The following is a 13,252-nucleotide window of genomic DNA, read 5'->3' on the forward strand; positions in this document are numbered from 1 at the left end:
ATTTCAGGTTGTACACTTTTGTTTTAAAGGCAGTGGTTATATGTATCCTTTGAAAAAAAAAAAAAAACTGGTAGCTTCAATGTGAATGAATTTTTTAAAATGAAAATCTGCTTGTGTATTACAGGTGCTGTGAGAGCCATGTATCACGTGCCGCCACTGATGAAGAAATCACAAAACGCACAATATATAGTGGGTCAGCCTGGCAGCTGATAAGGGAAGCTCAAGGAACGTCCCACTGTGAGCACCCAGCAGCAGAGTTCTTCAGAGCTTCATTGTTACCTTCAGTGTTTTGAACAGTTACAATAAAATAAAGGTACAAGGTTACTATTTTAGATAAATGTTTTTTTTATTCAAAGAATCAACTTGTTTTTAATTTTCTTTTCAAAGAAAATTAAATGAAATCCAGTTTCTACAAAAAATCAAATAAAAAATTAAGCAGTACAACTGTTAACAAAAAGATGTTGCTCAAATATTTACTCTTCTTAATGTTGTAAAGTCTTATTTTTCATTAAATAATAAATAAAAAAATTGGTACAATTTATGGTTGCATTTCCTTTACTGTAATAATTCTATTCAATACCAATTAATGAACATAATTAATCTAAAAATAATTACAGATTGTAAATGCATTTACAGACTTTTTATAGTTTTATTGTAACTGGCTAAAGTTCTGAATGATTTCATCATGTTTTATTAATATTAATAAAGGCAGACATTAAATATTCAAGCTTTTATAGAGCAATCCAGTCTATCTGATGTTGGTCCATTTAGATTTTAAATATTTATGTGTAGCGAGTTGTGACCAGAGTACTAGTTCGAGAGTGATCTGAAAGGTATCCAGACCAAATGACCCACTTAATAAACGGGTCCATAAATGGATCTGCGGCGGATCAGGTGCTTCATAAACGGCTCCTGATCGGATCCGCGGCGGATGAACTACCTTATCGGCGGACACGGGGCAGCTCTGCCCCGGATCTGATCTGGATCCACAATCCTTATCTGTTCCGGACCCGTTTTGCGGATCCGTTCTGGAGCTTGTGATACCTCTGGGGCGGATCCGTTGCGGAGTCAGTTCCCTTTCATAGGTCACTTCGATGCTGCGGTGACGTCACCACGTATGGGAACACCTTCGGTGTGACGAATGTCTGAAGCCCTATACCATCCCGCCAATCCTATTGGCCAAATAGCGCGCGGCACCGCCCAGCATGCGTAGGCATATATATACCTGGTGCCGCGCGCCATTTACCTCAGATTTCATTCCTTCAGTACGAAGCGAATCTTCTGTGCCCTATTGTCTCGCGTTCTCAGCGATCGTCACGAGCAGTATACTCCTCTCCGCCGACGCGATGAGTTTCAAGAAGTGCAAGGACCCGTGTACCAGGTACATCGTTCAGGGGGACACTCTTGACAGGTGCGTAGTCTGCCTAGGCTTACACCACGCACAGGAGGCGCTTAGCGGCCTTTCTTCATGCGCCCATTGCGATGGCCTGCGACTCAGGGTCCTTCGCTCGAGGGTAGATGTGTTCTCCGATGTCGCCGTGTCTAACCCCCGCCACACCACTTCTGCGACTGCCGAGGCACCGCACGAGGTGATAGCTTGGGGTGACACGTGTGACATGGAGCTCGAGGACAGTTCAGCGATGGAAAATTACTCTCCACATCGCTCGCTCTCCCCTACCCTAATACACAGGAAAACTTTTGAACCTGTCGTCTTTTCCTGTGAGGATTTACGGCCCACACCGGGGGCATGTAGTGCCATCTCCTTCGGTTGTGACCGCCATGATGACGACCTTCTTTCCACTGCGGCCTCGGGGTCCGAGGACTTCGCGGCCGACACGAGCCCTCTCCCTCCTAGTGGACAGGAGAGGCGTGTTTCCCCCTCCTACAGTGAGCTGTTGGATGTGGTTTCCCGTGCAGTGGGTACATTGGGGCTGGAATGGGAGGTTGAGAAGGCCGAGGCCCAACCTTCTTCGAAGCTGGACGACCGTTTTCTAACTAGTCGGACACCTGCGCAGCCCCGGAGGCCTTTACCCTTTTTCCCGGACCTCCACCAGGAGGTTTCGAGGTCCTGGAAACAGCCGTTTGCGGCGCGCATCACGAACGCTGCGGCCGCGGATTTCGCCACCATTTCGGGCATGGCGAGTCACGGCTATACAGCGATACCGCCGATGGAGGAGACTCTCGCCGAACATCTTGCGCCTAATTCGGCCGCGGCGTGGAAGTCCCGCCCCCTCCTCCCCTCGAAGGCGTGTCGAGTCACGTCTAGTTTAGTGGGAAAATCCTATATGGCCGCTGGTCAAGCGGCTGCTTCGCTTCATTCCATGGCGGTCCTTCAGGCCTACCAAGCGGAGCTGTTAAAAGGATTGGACGAGGGGGACGGCATTACACCTGAGGCGGTCAAGGAACTACGGCGAGCAACTGATTTGGCGCTTCGTGCTACCAAACATACTGCTCGAGCAGTGGGCCGTTCCATGGCTGGATTAATTACGGTTGAGCGCCACCTCTGGCTTAATCTCACCGATATAAAGGAAAAGGATAAATCTTTCCTCATGGATGCCCCTGTGTCTAAGGACGGTTTATTTGGAGAGGCGGTCACTTCAGTGGTGGAGAAGTTCACAGCAGCGAAACAACAATCAGCCACTTTCCGCCAGCTGATTCCCCGCAGACCCAGAGAGGTTGAACGCCGTCAGGCGCCCGCGCGTTCTCGCTCAACCTCCTCTCACCGCCAGCGAGTGCCCTCTCGGGAAGAGCCTTCACCTATGGCGCCCCCTCGCAAGGACTGGGGCCCTAGGGTTGTTCCACCGGCTCAACAACGCCAGCGAAAAAGGTTGAACCTGAGTTCGACGGCCAAGGCCTCTCGTTCTCGGGCACATAACAGCAGCTCCTGATTTTTTCGCTGCCTGCCAGGGACTGTGCCCTCCGCTAGAGAGCGCTGTTGGACCGCTTTCGCGCATCCAACACTCTCATTGCAGTCCCCACGCTCAAACCCTGACTGTTTCGCCGCAAACAGCGCCTCGAACAGCATTGGAGCGAACTGTAACACCAATCGCTTCCTCAGACACTATGCACGATCCAGTTTTCAGAGCTCGAGGAGCGCTTCAAAGGGTCTTCATCGAACGGCCCGTCATGACGGCTCGCTCAGCCGCCGCTGTTTCGCTAGCGGCAGAGCCCGATGCTCAATCTGTTGGCCTAATTCCTGCCGTGGACACGTTTCAGGATTACGTACAACGAGATACAACGCCTGCTCTGCATATACTTCCCCTGTGCACGAACACCGTGAGTCTTTCGTGCCCGGACATTTCTATGTGTGCAACAGCGTTGCAGGAAACGAACATGTTGAAACCGCTAATATTGTTTCGGGCCGCGTGGGAACGCTTGCCTGGCATTTCTCAATGGGTGTTACGCACAATTTGTCACAGATACACCATTCAGTTTCGGAAAGGCCCGCCCCCTTTCCGCGGAATTCTCTCCACGGTGATGAAACCGATGGACATGGCGGTGCTGAGACAGGAAATGTTAGCTCTACTGAGCAAAGGGGCTATAGAAGAAGTACACCCCTCTCAGATGGAGTCAGGGTTTTACAGCCGTTATTTTGTGGTACCAAAAAAGGACGGCGGATTACGACCCATTCTGGATTTACGCCGTCTAAATCTTGCACTCAGGTCGAGCAAATTCAATACTTACCTGGCAGGGGAGACGCCATGATCAAGAAGGCGGTTCACCCAGGGCGAGGCTTGTCCATTGCACTACGGCCATGCTGACCCCTGCGAATTCCCCAAATGTGGGAATCTCGACTGCATAATTTATGGTAGTGGGGGACTGCGTTCGCGCTCTCCCCTGAATTATAGGGAAGTCGTGGCCTAATGGTTAGAGAGTCGGACTCCCAATCGAAAGGTTGTGGGTTCGAGTCCCGAGCCGGCAGGAATTGTGGGTGGGGGGAGTGCATGTACAGTTCTCTCTCCACCTTCAATACCACGACTTAGGTGCCCTTGAGCAAGGCATCAAACCCCCAACTGCTCCCCGGGCGCCGCAGCATAAATGGCTGCCCACTGCTCTGGGTGTGTGCTCACAGTGTGTGTGTGTTCACTGCTCTGTGTGTGTGCACTTCGGATGGGTTAAATGCAGAGCACAAATTCTGAGTATGGGTCACCATACTTGGCTGAATGTCACTTCACTTCACTTCACTTCACTTCAAGATGTTGACGGTAAAATCTATTTTGTCTCAGATTCAACCAAACGACTGGTTTGTCACGATCGATCTGAAGGATGCTTATTTTCATATTCAGATCATCGAGAGACACCGGAAGTTCCTCAGATTCGCTTTGGAGGGCAAAGCGTATCAGTACCGCGTTCTTCCCTTTGGCTTAGCGCTAGCTCCCCGTACATTCTCAAAATGCATGGACGCAGCTCTGGCCCCGTTGCGGCTCCGGGGCGTCCGTGTGTTAAACTATCTGGACGACTGGCTGGTGTTAGCGCAATCTCAGACTCAAGCACACTCTCATCGAGATATTGTGCTAAATCATTTACACAGCCTGGGTTTACGCACAAACTTCCAGAAAAGTGTATTAATCCCCTCTCAACGGATTACCTTTCTGGGAGTAGATTTGGACTCTCGCGCGATGACAGCAAAGCTTTCTGTCCCGCGCGCTCAGTCGATTACGTCATGCGTTCAGCACTTCAGGGCGGGTCACACAGTGACAGTGAGACTGTGCCTCAGACTACTAGGTCTAATGGCGGCGGCGCTTCCCGTGATTCATCTGGGTTTGCTTTACATGCGCCCGTTTCAGTGGTGGACGAAACGACAGAATATTTCACCCCGTTGTTCTCCGCATCGAACGATCTCGGTGACGCGGAGGTGTGTGATGTCGTTAAAACAATGGACATCAGCCGAATTTCTCCTCACCGGGGTTCGGCTGGGAATTTGTGCTTCCCGAGAGACTGTCACGACAGACGCGTCTTTGACCGGGTGGGGAGCTGTTTGTCAGGGGCGCCCAGCCCACGGAGTGTGGACAGCGGCACAACGCAGCTGGCACATAAACAAATTGGAATTACTGGCGGTTTTTCTGGCTCTCCAGTATTTTTCGAGTCTACTGACCGGCCGTCATGTGCTTCTCAGAACGGACAACACTGCGGTCGTGGCTTATCTGAACCATCAGGGAGGATTACGTTCTCGCCCTCTGTGCAGACTGGCGAGGCGGATTCTTCTTTGGTCTCACGACAAATTTCTGTCGATCCGGGCTGTTCACATCCCCGGACGACTGAACTTCGGACCAGCTTGTATGCGTTTCCTCCGATTCGGCTGGTCCCAGCGGTATTATGCAGAATACGGCGGGACAGAGTGGGACAGCTGTTGCTGGTGGCTCCGCGATGGCACACACAGCCGTGGTTTGCGGATCTCATCAATCTGTTAGCGGGCTCTCCGGTGGAGATTCCCCTCAGACGGGATTTATTATCGCAAGCACAGGGACTGATCTGGCATCCCAGGCCAGATCTGTGGAACCTGTGGGCGTGGCCTCTGAGCGGAGTGAGTTGATATGTCCCGGTCTTTCTGCTGAAACTACCGAGACTATACTGAACTCTAGAGCAGTTTCCACGAGACGCTTATATGCTTTCAAGTGGAAACTGTTTATGACATGGTGTGAAACTCATGATGTGAATCCAGTTTACTGCCCTGTGGCTTCAGTACTGGAGTTTCTTCAAGACCGTTTTTCGGAGGGATTGACACCAGCCACCCTGAAGGTTTATGTGGCAGCTATCTCAGCTCACCATGAGCATATAGGTGGTGTTTCAGTGGGTCGTCATCCACTGGTTTCTCGCTTTATACAGGGTGCGCGACGGTTGAGGCCTTTCCGCCCTGTGCGAGTTCCTTCATGGGATTTATCCATTGTGTTACTGGGTTTGTCAGGGCATCCGTTTGAGCCCCTGGAAACTGTATCGGATAAGCTCCTGTCTCTGAAGACACTTCTTCTCATGGCTTTATCCTCCCTTAAAAGAGTTGGGGATTTACAGGCTCTCTCTGTCTCACCCTCGTGCATGGAGTTTGCACCAGGCTCTGTGAAAGTGTTGTTGCGACCTAGGCCTAATTATGTTCCTAAGGTCGCGTCTAATCCTTTTCATTTTCAGCAGGTGGTCCTGGAGGCCTTTTCTCCTGCTGCGACAGAGTCTGGAGATCTAAGTCTTTGCCCTGTGAGGGCGTTGAAGACTTATGTGGATCGCACTGCCCCATGGCGTGAGTCTGACCAGCTGTTTGTCTGTTTTGGACATAAGAATAAGGGCCATGCAGTTACGAAACAGCGCATGTCCCATTGGCTGGTGAAGGCTATTTCCTTGGCCTATGAGGCGCGCGGGCTCGCTTCGCCCTTAGGAGTAAAAGGTCATTCCACGAGAGCAGTGGCTTCTTCTCAAGCCTTTCTCAGTGGATCTTCTATGGATGATATCTGTGCTGCGGCAGGCTGGTCCTCACCGAGCACTTTTATCAGGTCTTACAGTCTGGATGTGAGGATGGCTCCTGGCTCCCGGGTTCTCTCCGCTTGAGCAGATGCTTCCTTGGATCCAAGCTATCAGGTACGTCAGGCGTGATGGTATAGCGTTCCCATACGTGGTGACGTCACCGCAGCATCGAAGTGACCTATGAAAGGGAACATCTCGGTTACGTATGTAACCTTGGTTCCCTGAATAGGGAACGAGACGCTGCGGTTCTGGCCGTGCCGTACCTTGATAGCTTTCTTCTCTTCTCGTCATGAAATCTGAGGTAAATGGCGCGCGGCACCAGGTATATATATGCCTACGCATGCTGGGCGGTGCCGCGCGCTATTTGGCCAATAGGATTGGCGGGATGGTATAGGGCTTCAGACATTCGTCACACCGAAGGTGTTCCCATACGTGGTGACGTCACCGCAGCATCTCGTTCCCTATTCAGGGAACCAAGGTTACATACGTAACCGAGATGTTTGCTATCTGGGAAATAACTGTCGCCTTTTAAAGTCCACATGAAATCAAAATTGACTATATTTACTTTGTTCGCCTAAATTGATCGTTTTGTGCTGAACAATTCATCCATGCGAGCCAATCCACTCAAAAAAAATTTTGGCTTCATAATCTTTAATCAAAATCTGAAAATGTCCCTCCCCTCTGCATTGGAGGACCTTCACTGATGACGTAGGCTTGAGGAATTTGGTGTCTGCTTAATCCGTAACCATGCCCCTCCAACTGACACTGACAGTAGACAGGCTGACAGTAGACAGGCTGCCTGTGTGTTTGCGAGCATTGACAGCGCGTGAAAGGAGAGATGGCGAGGAGGTGCATTTTTGTAAATGATCCTCCGTGTGTTCCTGTTCTTCATCTTCCTCCTCCTCCTGCTGAAAACTAAATTGCGACGATTCAGGTGGCGAGTAATCCTCAACAACCGATTGTAAACTTGCGTTTAGATCTGCCTCCATTTTTTGAATAAAACACCTACTTATCTAGATCCAATCAGATGCTAGTTGGAAAATAAGCCACGCCCATTATTTTCCTCATTTATTATTCCGTTTCTCTTGGAAATACGTCACAACACTGGAGAAAAGTCGTTTGCAACTTCCGTTTCACGGGGACTTAAAGGACCGTAATACGAAAAAACTGGCAAGTAAATATCTTTAGAAACCACTTGGAAGCGAATAGCACATAACTGCTATTAACCCATTTGCTTGCAAGCATCGCCAACGGCCCCAGTTTATTATCGTTTCACTTTCACAGCACGTTAAACATCACTCTCTTACTTGATCTGGATAAACCCTGCATCAATTGAAAGTCTAAAGACTTTGGCTTTGATATTTGACCAATATCTCAATAAAACATAATATCAGTGACAGTTATTTAGTAATTATGTCAGGAAAACGATTCCTATTCCTGAACGGTAAACGTCGAAGTGTTAGCTCGTGGACAAATGTTGATCATGGATCTAGTCAGAAAGAATCATGAGCAGAAACATCTTTATTTTGGGTATGTAATTTCTGTCTCCATGCCAAAAATGGGGGGTGACTGGTAAGGGGTTAACGTTACTGCTTAATCATGTCTTTCGGTACAACGTCTTACAAGACTAAACATGCTTCATCATTTCCAAAAGCCTCTGTTTCCACAGTCCATACTACAACGTGAAAACAGCGTTCCAAACATATCCGCTCGGGAGCCCGGAGGCCAAATGAGAGGAAAGATGCTTTTCCAACAGGAACATAATAATGTGGACAAGGCTTGAGGAATTGTCAAATCAGGCAACCAATTGCTGAGCTGGTGACACAGTAGGCTACCAATTCATTTTTGGCTTGCTCCATCAATTGTTACTAACCCTTATTTACTCTTCCCACAGCCAACATCTACAGCAGCCGAAGCAAGTAGCCTTGCACGTACCTCCTCACTGCCGCAGCAGTGTCTGCTCCCACAGGAGCCTCTCCCGTATCTCCCCACTGCCGCAGCAGTGTCTGCTGCCGCAGGAGCCTTTCCTGTACCTCCTTACTACCGCAGCAGTGTCTGCTCCCGCAGGAGCCTTTCCTATTCCTCCTCACTGCCGCAGCAGTGTCTGCTCCCGCAGGAGGCTTTCCTATACCTCCTCACTGCCGCAGCAGTGCCTGCTCCTGCAGGAGCCTTTCCCGTATCTCACCACTGCCACAGCAGCGTTTGTTCACACGCAAAAAAAAAAAAAAAAAAACACACATCACCTCCGCTTATAGGTATGCCATGCATCCTAGGTTGCGGTGATGGCATGATGTATCGACAATAGCCAAGACGATATTAGGCCCATTCTCCAATCAACGTTGGAAGGAAGGGGGGGTACTCTAGGTTCAGGCCATTCCCGAGCTCGGAGCCCTTCCCTGGACAGCACGCCAAATACGCATACCATACCTCAGCTAATTATATGTAAGCATGAACTAGTGAAATGTAGTCTCAAACCAAACATTTTCTGTTTGTTTGGAGTGTTTGTTTGTTTGTTTTCTCTTCTTAGTTTTTGTTATGGTTAGTTTGCAATAATATTTTATCAAAACCTACAGAAGTTGATCAGTGGATATTATTTTTGTCTTTCCAGGGGTAAGAGAGGGCTCTCTTTTGCTTTTGTGTATTTGTGTTTGCGAGTGTTTATTAATTTATTTATTGTTTTTCTGCATTTCTGCAAAAATGTTGTTGTACCGAAGTGCATTTTTCTGATTTTCTTTCCAACGCATTCATTATCTCTTCTCAGAATGTGCCCGTGCCATCTTTTTATTTATTTATTTTTTAACTCTCAGCTGTCCACTTGCAGCTGTTTTCTGATATTGTCATTTTTTCTCCCGATCATATTTTGTTTGCCCTAAGGAGAATCGCAGCATCTTCATTTCTGCTACTTCCATCTGTCGTTCTTATGCTTTTGTTACTGCCTCTGCTTCCTTCCATACAGCATTGCTGATCTGATCAGAGTCTAATGAAGTTTTCCTTTTACTCTGGGGGGTATCTTCTTCTCACACATTACTCCTGTTATTCTTTGCCAGCTGTTCCATCCTGCTTGAATCCTTGATACTTCACCCTCCATGTTCTTGAACTGTGGATCCCAGGTACTTGAACTCTTTTGCTCAACTCTTTTACTCAGTCTGGTGACCTTCTTCTCCTGGGTGTCTTTGCAAGTTGCCATATACTCAGTCTTCTCTCTACTAACCTTCATGCCTCTAATCTCTAGGGCTTTGGTCCAGCTTTTGAGTCTTTCTTCTGCTTTGGTTCTTGCTTTTATTGCACAGAAAAACATCATGAGCAAACATCTTGTCCCATGGTGTTTCCCTTCTCACAGCATCGGTCAGGCAGTCAATGATGGTGATAAAAATCAGCTGACTAAGCGCTGATACTTGGTGGACTCCAATCTTCACTTCAAAACTGTCTCAATCAACCTGCACATTTACCAGGACAGCAAGCAGTTTCAGCCCAGATGCATCCCATATCTTGCCCGCATGGATTTCACGTCTGAGATGTTGGTTTATGAAATACAATTTTAAAAGTAATTAGATTTAAATTATAATTACACCGATTTAAAAAATTATGTTCCGCTAATTACACACTGGTAAAAATGTTGGATTTACTTAAAATATATATGCACCATTTTTGCAACACACTTTTTAAGTAAACCTAACTTGGAAAAATTTTACTAAAAATAAACAAGATAATCTTTGTTATATGAACTTAATTATTTGAGTTGACTCAACGTTCCTTACTTAAAATATTCAACATTATTTAATCTACCAAGTAATTTCAAGTTGTGTTAATTTAACATTTAAGATCATTTATATTTAAAAAATTGAGTTGAACCAACTTAACATTTAAACAGATTTTAGATCTTCAGATATTGGTCTGCTTAGTCATCGCATCTTAAATAAATTAAACAAGCAAATTACACAAAATAAAGCAATTCAGTTTATTTTTTTGACAGGCTGCGGTGAAGGTGAAGCCTAAAACCACACATCATGAATGTACAACAAAATGTGACAAATATACAAATGGAGCTTCATTTCCAACATGTTATTTTCTTGATTTTTCACCCTTTGCAACACTTCTTAAAGGGTTTACATTTTTCAAACATTTACCTTTGTACAAAATTCCTAAAAAAGCATTTTCTTTCTTTCTTTTATGTTTTGTTTGTAACACAGAGATTGCAAACTTCACAATAGATCACTTTTTTTCACCCTTTGCAACAATTTTTCTAACATTTACTTTTGGATCACGCGACAAACATCCTAAGAATAAGTCAAGAATTTAATCGAACAGTTGCAGATAAACATTGCACATTGAGCTCTTTGAAGTAACTCAGATTAATTGCATAAATTAGGCCAAGCAGAAAAACACAAGCCTTTGCAACACCTGCCAATCCCATCATCACCTCTATGCCTTCCAGCACTATCCCAGTCTGTAATGGATCATCTGTTGAGCCACCTTTCATGATAATTTTAAGTGTGAGCAGTTCCAGTTTCTCCTTATTCCCATGAGTATCTTTAAAAAACAAAACAAAGCAAATGTGTATTTACTTACAACACCACTTGATATTTTTTCTGATTGTTTCTCAGTGCAAAAAAAATACATTGCAATGAAATAACACACACACACACACACAAAAATAAGATTTTGAAATAGACATTTATATTTTAAAATTAAATAGGTTATTTATAGCCATTCGTTTTATTTCTATCTATGTTGGTTGAATTTAATTAACTGCCTTTATATAAGTTGTTTATTTAGTTTTGGAGAGTTAACTTGGTTTTTGATCGATTTCAGATGCTCACCTGATGGTGCTTGATGAGATTCTCAGAGAGGCAGACAGTTAAGCATAGAATTACAACTTCTTTACTTTGTTCCACAGGGCTGGTCTAAAAAGTAAAATAAAATGCGGCTTGTTATGCAGCATACACACAAAATCACAACTATACAGTGACTCCATAGAGTTTGTGAATCAAGGCATTATTTGACCAACTCATCTCTGATGACGGTGAAACTGCTGATGGAAATGAAGTTGAAAGGAAAATGAATTTTGAAAGAGAAAATAAAAATCTATACACCACAACAATGATCTGAAATTTCTACAGTGAAGATTTTTTTTAAGCTAATTGGAGAATGGCCAAGTCAGTCAGTTGGTTCACACAAAATGTTTTCATTATTTACTCATCCTCACACTGTTCCTGATTAATGACTTTCTTTAGATAAACAGATAAACAGAAATAGATTTTCAATCCTGTTCCTGAAGAGCCACCACTCTGCACATTTTGTATCTACCTTATCCATTAATGGCACTCTCTTCGGATCAGCGGCAGAGGAAATACAGGTTTAAATTTACTGTTGTGATCATAATTTAGAAGGTTTACTAGACAGAGGATGTCATTTAGAAATAAGTTTGCATGTGTCTGAATCGAGATCACCATTATTTAATTATCATGCATACATATTGACATGTAGCATATGTTTTACAATGTAATATAAACCAAACCTCAAAATTAACCTGTGTCCAGGCCCAGACTGACACTTATAGAGAACATGAGAACAATTATTATTATTATTCTGGAATGGGTTAACACGAACAGACTCTGTTTTCATAAGTATTCATAACACGTTTCTAATTTCAGAAGCATTATTCCAAGTGATTCAGAAATTCAGTTTAACAGTTCCTTTTTAGATCACAAATGCAATAAACGAGATAAATCTAATATTATACTTAGTTTTCAAAAAAAGTTAGCTTACCTCTTCTCACCGTCTTCACATGTGCTTCACAAAATGGCTCCTTGGCAGGAAACAGCATATCGCATGGCTCACAGTCAAATACTTAAAATTTCATGCTATATTTACTTAATTTTAACATAATTGTACTAGTAGTTGTCATGACTTATTTTCTTTCATTGTATTTATGCATACACTTAAGTTCACTTTGTAACTTATATGTTTGTGTTACATGAACTATATATGTTAAGTAGACATTGAAAAGTTACAAATACTTAGTTTTTTGTGTTTAATATATTTACTTTTATAAGTAATGGTTGTTCAGACAACGAATCATTTTTTTCAGTGCAGGGCCTAACATTAACCCAACTGATAGTTGAGTTTTATTGCAAAGCACAAAATTATGGTGAAATTAGATCTCTAATAGATATGAATCTTTCATTTATAAAACCTGACAGATAGGTAACATTTTTCTCACTCTTGCAACACATGAACCAGGCATGGTATATTACTGTTCATGTGTATTACCATATATTAGAGCTGTCAGTCAATTAAAAAATAACTTGTCACATTTTTTTCCTGAAATGAATCACAAATAATCCCACCTAACATTTCATTTTTAAATATACTTTAATATTGCAATAGTTTCAGATTAAATGTTTTAATGAATGTAGAAACAACATGCATTAGTGTATTTTTAATTTTAGTTTAATGGCATATTTTATGACTGAAGGCAAATATCACTGATACCATACTGATATCTCTTGTTTTCCCCCCTAGTATTTAATCATTGACTAGCCATTCAACATTACAGTATAACTGAGAGCTATCAGTTTGAACATTTATTAGACCTTTTAAAAATCTATTTATTTAGCTGCCTGTGCCCTTGAATGAAGTTTGTCAAACACTGATCTTGAAATACAATATAGATGAATACTTAAAGCTACACAATTATTGATTTTCTCTTTCTTTCTTTTGTTTTGTTTTTTTTATTAACAGAATTAACACAGCAGCTTGTGTTATTAGGTTTTTGGTTGCTTTTATTTTAAGAGCTGCC

The 13,252-nt window shown here is 44.1% G+C and overlaps 1 non-coding gene across 1 annotated transcript; it reads left to right on the top strand.

Annotated features, from left to right (window-relative positions):
* The first annotated feature begins 3,676 nt into the window (after positions 1–3,676).
* Positions 3,677–3,840, top strand: LOC132107443 (U1 spliceosomal RNA). The gene has a single exon (XR_009424297.1). It is a non-coding gene; the product is annotated as a U1 spliceosomal RNA (small nuclear RNA).
* The last annotated feature ends 9,412 nt before the right edge of the window (positions 3,841–13,252 follow it).

Source organism: Carassius carassius, chromosome 27, assembly GCF_963082965.1.
Source record: "Carassius carassius chromosome 27, fCarCar2.1, whole genome shotgun sequence".
NCBI classification, from domain to species: domain Eukaryota; kingdom Metazoa; phylum Chordata; class Actinopteri; order Cypriniformes; family Cyprinidae; genus Carassius; species Carassius carassius.